The sequence below is a fragment of the Perognathus longimembris genome, chromosome 26 (genome assembly GCF_023159225.1).
Source record: "Perognathus longimembris pacificus isolate PPM17 chromosome 26, ASM2315922v1, whole genome shotgun sequence".
In the NCBI taxonomy this organism is placed as follows: domain Eukaryota; kingdom Metazoa; phylum Chordata; class Mammalia; order Rodentia; family Heteromyidae; genus Perognathus; species Perognathus longimembris.
Window position 1 is genome coordinate 12,566,512 of NC_063186.1, and position 7,580 is coordinate 12,574,091.

The following is a 7,580-nucleotide window of genomic DNA, read 5'->3' on the forward strand; positions in this document are numbered from 1 at the left end:
CAAGTCTTTTTCACTACCTTGGAAAAGAATGGGGCAAATCCAAATGCAGACAGGAGCGAGGCTTGGGCGGAGGCGAGGCGTGTAAGAATGGCTCCCGCTTGCTTGTGCAGGTCGATGCTGTTGGGACTAGTTTCTCCCCCTCCCTAGCCCGGACCTGTGGACCCGCCTGCATGAGGAGGCAGAGCCGCCCGGAGCCGGGTATCCTGAAGTGGACTTGCTGGAGTCTTTCCTGCGGAGGATCTGGTGAGGGACTCAGGCATTTCAAGTGCTTGTTTCCAGCTTGGTGTCTCCCTCAGCAGCCTCATGTATTGGGCAACACCCTGGGTCGCTCTTTAGGCCTGGATCTCAGCCTTTCTCCTCAAACTCTGCTCTGTGTGGCCTGGAGCTGAGGCCCACGGGTTCCCGGACCCAGGTGAACCGGGGTGGGGGGTGGGGAGAAGAAACTCGGGGTGCTCCGGTGTGGACTCTGAGCCCTGGCCCCCTGTGTGATGTGGGTGGGATGATATGGTGGGGTTTCCGGGGGACCCCAGCCCCCACCTCAGCTGTTCCCAGCCCCGGAGGTTCAATTCAGCCTGCAAATGAGCCCCAGTTAAAACAGCCCCTGTTGGGTGCTGAGCAAAGTCCTTCCTCGGAAAGGTCGGGTTGGCTTGGCCAAGATGGATGTATCTTGCACCATCAGCCCCCAACTTGCCCTCGCTGTTAAATAACAGGTTTGGGCCCTCTGGAAGGTTCCAGGAAGGAGGGAGTGATGTTTTTGTTTGTTTGCCAGTCCTGGTGCTTGAACTCAGTGCCTGAGCACTGTCCCTGGCTTCTTTTTGCTCAAGGCTAGCACTCTAACACTTGAGCCACAACGCCACTTACGGATTTTTCTATATATGTGGTGCTAAGGAATCGAACCCAGGGCTTCGTGTATACGAGGCAAACACTCCACCACTAGGCCACATTCCCAGCCCCGGGCTTCTAGTTAATTGCAGTCACCTGTTCTCTTACTGTTTTGCCTGTGAGTGTGAAATTCATGTACTTGCCATTAGCTCTTACTTGGCTCCTGGGGTGGGTTTCAGATGCCTTTTTAAGTGAATTTAAAGAGACTCAACAGACAAAACAGAAAGAAACAGACAGCACTATTCTTTTAGAAAGCAAGGAAGACTATGCGACCAGGAACAATATACATTGGTTAGAAAAGTTGCAAAGAAATGTAAGGAGGGGAAAAGAGAGCGTTAGGGGGGCTGGGAATGTGGCCTAGTGGTAGAGTGCTTGCCTAGCATGTATGAAGCCCTGGGTTCAATTCCTGAGTAACACACTTACAGGAAAAGCTGGAAGTGATGCTGTGGCTCAAAGTGATAGAGTAATATTCTTGGGGGAAAGAAACTTAGGGACAGAGTTCAAGCTCCAGAAAATGGGAGAGCCAGCTGGGTGACTATTTTGGGGGAGCAGAAAGAGTTGTGGAGATAGACTATGGGAAGGTTCCTTGATGGTGGGTGCTGACTGTAGCGTGTCCCTCTATAGATTCATTTTTCTGCAGTTTTCTGTATTTAAGTTAATTTTCCAGGTAAGAAGTTACAGTTGCTTTTTTGGTATGTGTGCACAGATGCCAGGACAGGGCTTGAACTCAGAGCATGGTGTGGGAGAATTAATTTCTCTGACCAAGTGGAAGACTTAGCCTCAGCACAGTTACTTGGATTCCTCATTAGCATACTAATAGGCCCTTGGGAACATATTCCCAGTAAGGAGTTTCTTTTTGTCTGTGGGCCAAAGGGCGCCACTTCTTGTCAGGAGAATCTCCCCTTCCCCTGTACAAAGTCTCCCTGAGGAGACTGGTTTGACCAGCTGCCTTTACTGGTAGATTCTCAATATAGGTAGGACAGCCTCTCCTTAGTAAATACCAAAGTCTCTTTACTGTAATCAGGGCAGTCTCTTCTCAGTAAATAGTAAAGTCTCCTCCCAAGTAATCAGTGTTGTCTCTTCTCAGTAAATAGGAAAGTTTCCCCCCAAGTAATCAGGGCAGTCTCTTCATAGTAAACAAGGAAGTCTCTTCTAGATGAATGGAGTCCTGGTCCAAGTCCTGAGCAAACAATAGCTAGGTAGGAAATAGCTCATCCTAGATAAGTAAACTCTATTTGAAGCAGCAAACTTTTGTGGTAGATAAACTTCTGTAGTAGCTTCCTTCCTTCCAGTAATGGCATTCCTCAATTTTTATAATCATAATGGATTACATGCTGTGTTAACCTTTATCCTTGAAATTGTAAGTTGATTTCTAACATTATATAAACCCTGGCCCTCCTGAAATAAAGTATGCATTGGTTCACTCACCATGCAACCCCCATGTCCTGACTACAGCTGCAATTACCCAGGCCCAACAGCATAGATGCTGTCCCTCTGATTTTTTTCTGCACTCAAGGCTTGGTGCTCTGCCACTTGAGTAATGCCTCACTTCTGGAATTTTGCTAGTTAATTGGACCTAAGAATCTTTCAGGAGCTTGGCGCTGGTGCCTCTTGCCTATAATCCTAGCTACTCAGGAGAATGAAACCTGAGGATCATGGTTCAGAGCCAGTGAACCACTGAAAAGCCAGAAGTAGAGGTGTGGCTCAAGTGTTAAAACGCTACTCTTGAACACAAAAGCTCAGGGACATCGCACAGGACCTTAAGTTCAAGTCCAGACCAAAAGAAAAAAATCTCCGGACTTTCTTGTGCAGGGTGGCTTGAGACTAGGAGCTTCAGATCTCAGCCTCCTGATTAGCTAAGGGTCGTAGTTGTGAGACACTGGCACCTGGTTAGAAGTTTTTTCCCCTCTTTCTTCTAGTCTTGAGGAATTGAATTGAGCCCATAACCTTACTCCTTTCTAGGCAAGCACTCTACTACTGACCTACATCTGAAGCCCAAGATCTTATCAAAAGAAAATTGAATTATTTATGACTTGCCATTTCATTAGTCTTGTTTATTATATCATTACATATGGGCATTATTAGCCATAATTATGTTCATTATTATCTGTAATTATGAATGGGATTTATAAGTGTCTTATTTGCATATTGAGCTATTTACACATTTATTTGCATATTTGCATATGCATCCACACATCATTCATCCAGTTGTATCTATCAGCGTCATTTCTATTTTCTTTTTAGGAGCTAAAGATGATTTCTTACTCTCTGTGAGGAGTTAACCCAGCAATGGAAAACTTCATTTTCTATGAGGAGATTGGCAGGGGAAATAAGACAATTGTCTATAAAGGGCGGCATAAGGGCGGCATAAGGGAACAATCTACATTGTGGCCATCTTTTGTATGGAAAAGTGCAAAAGACCAGAAATTACCAACTGGGTAAGTCTGCTGTGTTTCCATCTGCCTTGGGAGAGGCAGAGCTCCAATCAGAAGAGCGACTAGCAAAATACTGAGTATGCTAGTGGGCACTTGTAATCGCAGCAGCAGGGAGGTGACAGGATGTCAAGTTCAACAATATCTAGTTAGACCCCATCTCAGTAAACCAAAGGCTAGGAATGTAGCTCAGTGGTAGAGCCCTTGGGCCATCATGCACAAGACCCTGGGTTTGGTACCCACAAACACTAACAAAACAAAATGAGAGACAGAGAGAGAGAGAGAGAGAGAGAGAGAGAGAGAGAGAGAGAGAGAGAGAGAGAGAGAGAGAGAGAAACAAGTTAATAAATGAGGCCATTGGGTCGGGCACTGTGGCTTACCTGTATAATCCTAGCTACTCAAGTGGCTGAGATCTGAGGATCACGGTTCAAAGCCAGCCAGGGCAAGAAAGCCTTGGAGATTTTTTTATTGTGGTTGGTCATGGGTCTTGAAATCAGGGTTTTGTGCTTTTCTTTCACTTTTTCACTCAAGACTGATGCTCATCACTTGAGCACCACCTTCACTTCCAGATTTGTGCTGGTTAATGGGAGAGGAGATTCTCTTTGCATTTGTGTACTCAGGCTTCAAAATGGGATCATCCGAGCTCAGCCTCCCTAGTAGCCATAACTAACAGGCGTGATGTTTGTAAAGATCATGCATTGTTAGCCTGTTTCCCTATGGCCAGCGTTCCCCACCCTGCTTTCTAATGTCTGGAAATAAATTACATCATTGAAAAATTCTCCTGATTACACAGTCAAGTAGGCTTTATGATCAAGAGTTCAAGAACTTTATTTCTGGGGCTGGGAATATATCCTAGTGGTAGAGTGCTTGCCTCGTATACAGGAAGCCCTGGGTTCGATTCCTCAGCACCACATATATAGAAAAAGCCGGAAGTGGCGCTGTGGCTCAAGTGGCAGAGTGCTAGCTAGCCTTGGTGAAAAAGAAGCCAGGGACAGTGCTCAGGCCCTGAGTTCAAGCCCCAGGACTGGCAAAAAAAAACAACAAAAAAGAACAAAAAAACAAGCAAAAACAAAAAACAAAAAAAACCCACTTTATTTCTTTTCTCTTCCCGGTAGGTCCATCTCACATATGAAATTAAGCACAAGAATATTGTGATTTTTTTATGAATGGTACAAGACCAGCAATCACCTGTGGCTCGTGGTAGAGCTCTGTACAGGTGAGAGTGGGCGCCAGGTTTTGCGAAAATTGCTGAGAACGTATTCATATCACAGTCTAGTGTATTCCTTGATCAGATCAGTGACTCTTGTGGTGTTCTTCATGTGTAAACAGATTAGGAAGAATGGGAGCCCAGCACAGGCCTGTAATCCCAGCTACTCAGGAGGCTAAGAGCTGAAGATCCTGGTTCGAAGCCTGCCTGGGCAGATAAATCTGAGAGACTCTTCCATTAACTTACCAGAAGCTGGAAAGGGAAATGTGATGCAAGTGGTAGAGCTTCAGCCTTGAGAGAAAAAGCTAAGGGATTGCTCCCAAGTCCTAAGTTCAAGTCCCAGTACTGGCACCTGCACAGTCAGAAATCCATCTCATCTTTGATTAAGATCTGCACTGTTTTTGTAAGGAAACAATCATAATGGCAGCTAATACTTAAATATTCATTGAAACTGTGATTAATCAAAGGACTATTGAGCCAGATGCCAGTGCTCACACTTCTAATACCAGCATCTCAGGAGTCTGAGATCTACGGATCGTGGTTTAAAGCCAGCCTGGGCAGAAAAGTCCATGAGAGTCTTGATCACCAATAAAATACTCAGAAAAAGCCAAAAGTGGTGGTGTGGCTCACGTGGTAATGTGCTAGCCTTGAGCACAAAGAGGCCCAGGAATAGAGCCCAGGCCCTGGGTTCAAGCCCCAGTCCTGGCAAAAATAAAAAGGTCTGTTGATTCTAAGAACTTTAATATTAGTGAGTGAATGAGGGAAAGATTCAAACCCCACGTGCCAGAATCAGAGTACACTTATCAATAATTTCCGTCTCACATCTTCAGTGTCTACCAAGAAAGAGGATGGTTCCTACTTTCAAGTTCTTATTTTAAACAAGTCCTTTCAAATTGGATTCAGGTTGGCTCACACCTGTAAATCCTAGCTACTCAGGAGGACATTTGAGGATCACAGTTCAGACCTAACCTAGGGTAGAAAAGTCCAGTCAGTGAGACCTGCCGTGAACCAGCCAAGAGCCAGAAGCATATCTCAATGGGTAGAGCACCAACCTTGAGCAGAACAGCTAAGCAAAGGTGTGAGGTCCTAAGCCAAATCTCAGTGCTGGGACATATTGCCCCCTGCCAAAAAATTAAAAATAAAAGGCAGAGCATCATCCACCCTAAAATTTTTTTCACCAATCTTGGGACTTGAACTCAGGGCCTGGGCACTGTCCTTGTGCTGCTTTTGCTCAAGGCTAGCATTCTACCACTTGAGCCACAGCAACAATTCTGGCTTTTTCTGTGTATGTGGTACTGAGCAATTGAACCCTGGGCTTCATACATGCTAGGCAAGCACTCTACCACTAAGCCACATTCCCAGCCCATACCCTTCATGTTTATAGTTTACTATTATTATTGTGGAAATGAGAATTGCACTTGAGAAAAGCTTGAAGACATTTGAGCTAGTAAATGTCACCACCTAGTGGCCAATTCATGTCACAGTAGTTTCTTTACACAGTTTGCTGGGAATCCAGTGGAGAAGATGGGTGTGTCAGTTGCCTCCTTGGCTTTTAGCTTGAAAGTTTTTATATTTTAGCAGTAATAGAGCGGGGGGGAGGGGAGCAGGAACAAATGGGACTAGACACCAGTAGCTCATATCCATGATCCTAGCTACTCAGGAGGTAGAGTTCTGAGGATCATGGTTCAAAACCAACCCAGGCAGGAAAGTCTTTAAGACTCTTCTCTCCAATAAACTTCCCCCCCCAGCAAAAAAAGAAAGAAAATGAAAAAAGAAAGAAAAAGCTGGAAGCCGGGCGCTGTGGTTCAAGTGGCAGAGGACCAGCCTTGAGGAAAATAGGAAGCACAGGGGCAGCACCCAGGTCCTGATTTCAAACCCTAGAACCAGCAATAATCAAAGCAATAAGTTTACATACTTCTATATATACACTGAATAATAATCAAGCACCATCAAATGTTGAGATAGTTTAACTTCTCAGGAGGCTTGAGACCTGAGAATTGAGGTTCAAAGCTAGTCCAGGCAGATAAGTCAGAGAGGCTCTCTCCCCTGATCACCCACCCCGCCAGTCCTGGGGCTTGAATGCAGGGCCTGAGCACTGCCCCTTAATTAGTTAATTTATTTTTTTCTGCCCAGGCTGCCTTTGAACTGTGATCTTCAGATCTCAGCTTCCTTGAGTAATTGGGATTACAGGTGTGAGCCGTGGTACCCAGCTTCACTCTTTCGTTAATATGGTAATGGGTTATGGAGATGTCTTTTACTTAACTCCTTGCAGGTGGCTCCTGAGAGACAGTTATTGCTCAGGATGGAAACCTTCTGGAAGATGTAGTCTGAGTGTTTGGTGCTGACATGATTGCTGGATTACACCATCTCCACACCCTGGGCTTTGTGTTTTGTGACATTTCTCCAGGTAAGGTAAGCCACTAATTTTCATTTCCTAACTGCTTACCTCTCAGTTTACAGATTTTTTTCCCCTTCCCTGTTCTGGAGTGAACACAGGGTCTGGGCTCTGTCCCTGAGCTTTTGTGCTCAATGCTGGTGCTCTACCACTTGAGCTACAGTGCCACTTTGAGCTAGTTCTTTGGAAAGAATAGTCTCATGGACTTTTCTGTCCAGGTTGGCTTTGAACCGTGATCCTCTATATCTCAGCCTCCTGAGTAGCTAGGATGATAGGCATGAGCCACCAGTGCCTGAGTCTTTATTATTTTTACTTTTTGTGTGTGTTCAACTTTGTGATTTGCGTCTATAACTAGAGAGAGCGTTTCAGTATTATGTGTGATTACCTTGGCTTCCTCCTGTTTAGTAGCAGAACCATCATGGCATGTTCTGAGCTCCAAGATTCCAGGGAATTTTAGAAGAGCCCTCAGTTGACAAGCAACAGGTCCAAGGAGTGGCCAGCAAATGTGCCGCTCTTTCAGTCTACGTTGGCTTTTAAAAAATCATTTAAAATTTGTATTTTTTTCAGTTGTAGACTTGAACTCAGGGCCTGGGTGCTGTATTGAGCTCTTTTGCTGAAGGCTAGCCTTCAACCACTTGAGTCACAGCACCACTTCTGCTTTTCT

General features: G+C 45.2%; 1 long non-coding RNA gene across 1 annotated transcript in view; it reads left to right on the top strand.

The window, feature by feature from the left end:
• LOC125342516 overlaps positions 1 to 3,245 on the top strand; it is an 8,976-nt gene extending 5,731 nt beyond the window's left edge. The window contains exons 3-4 of the long non-coding RNA XR_007209236.1: positions 224 to 243; positions 3,127 to 3,245. This is a non-coding gene — a long non-coding RNA (uncharacterized LOC125342516). The remainder of the gene's footprint in view (positions 1 to 223; positions 244 to 3,126) is intronic.
• Positions 3,246 to 7,580: the final 4,335 nt, after the last annotated feature.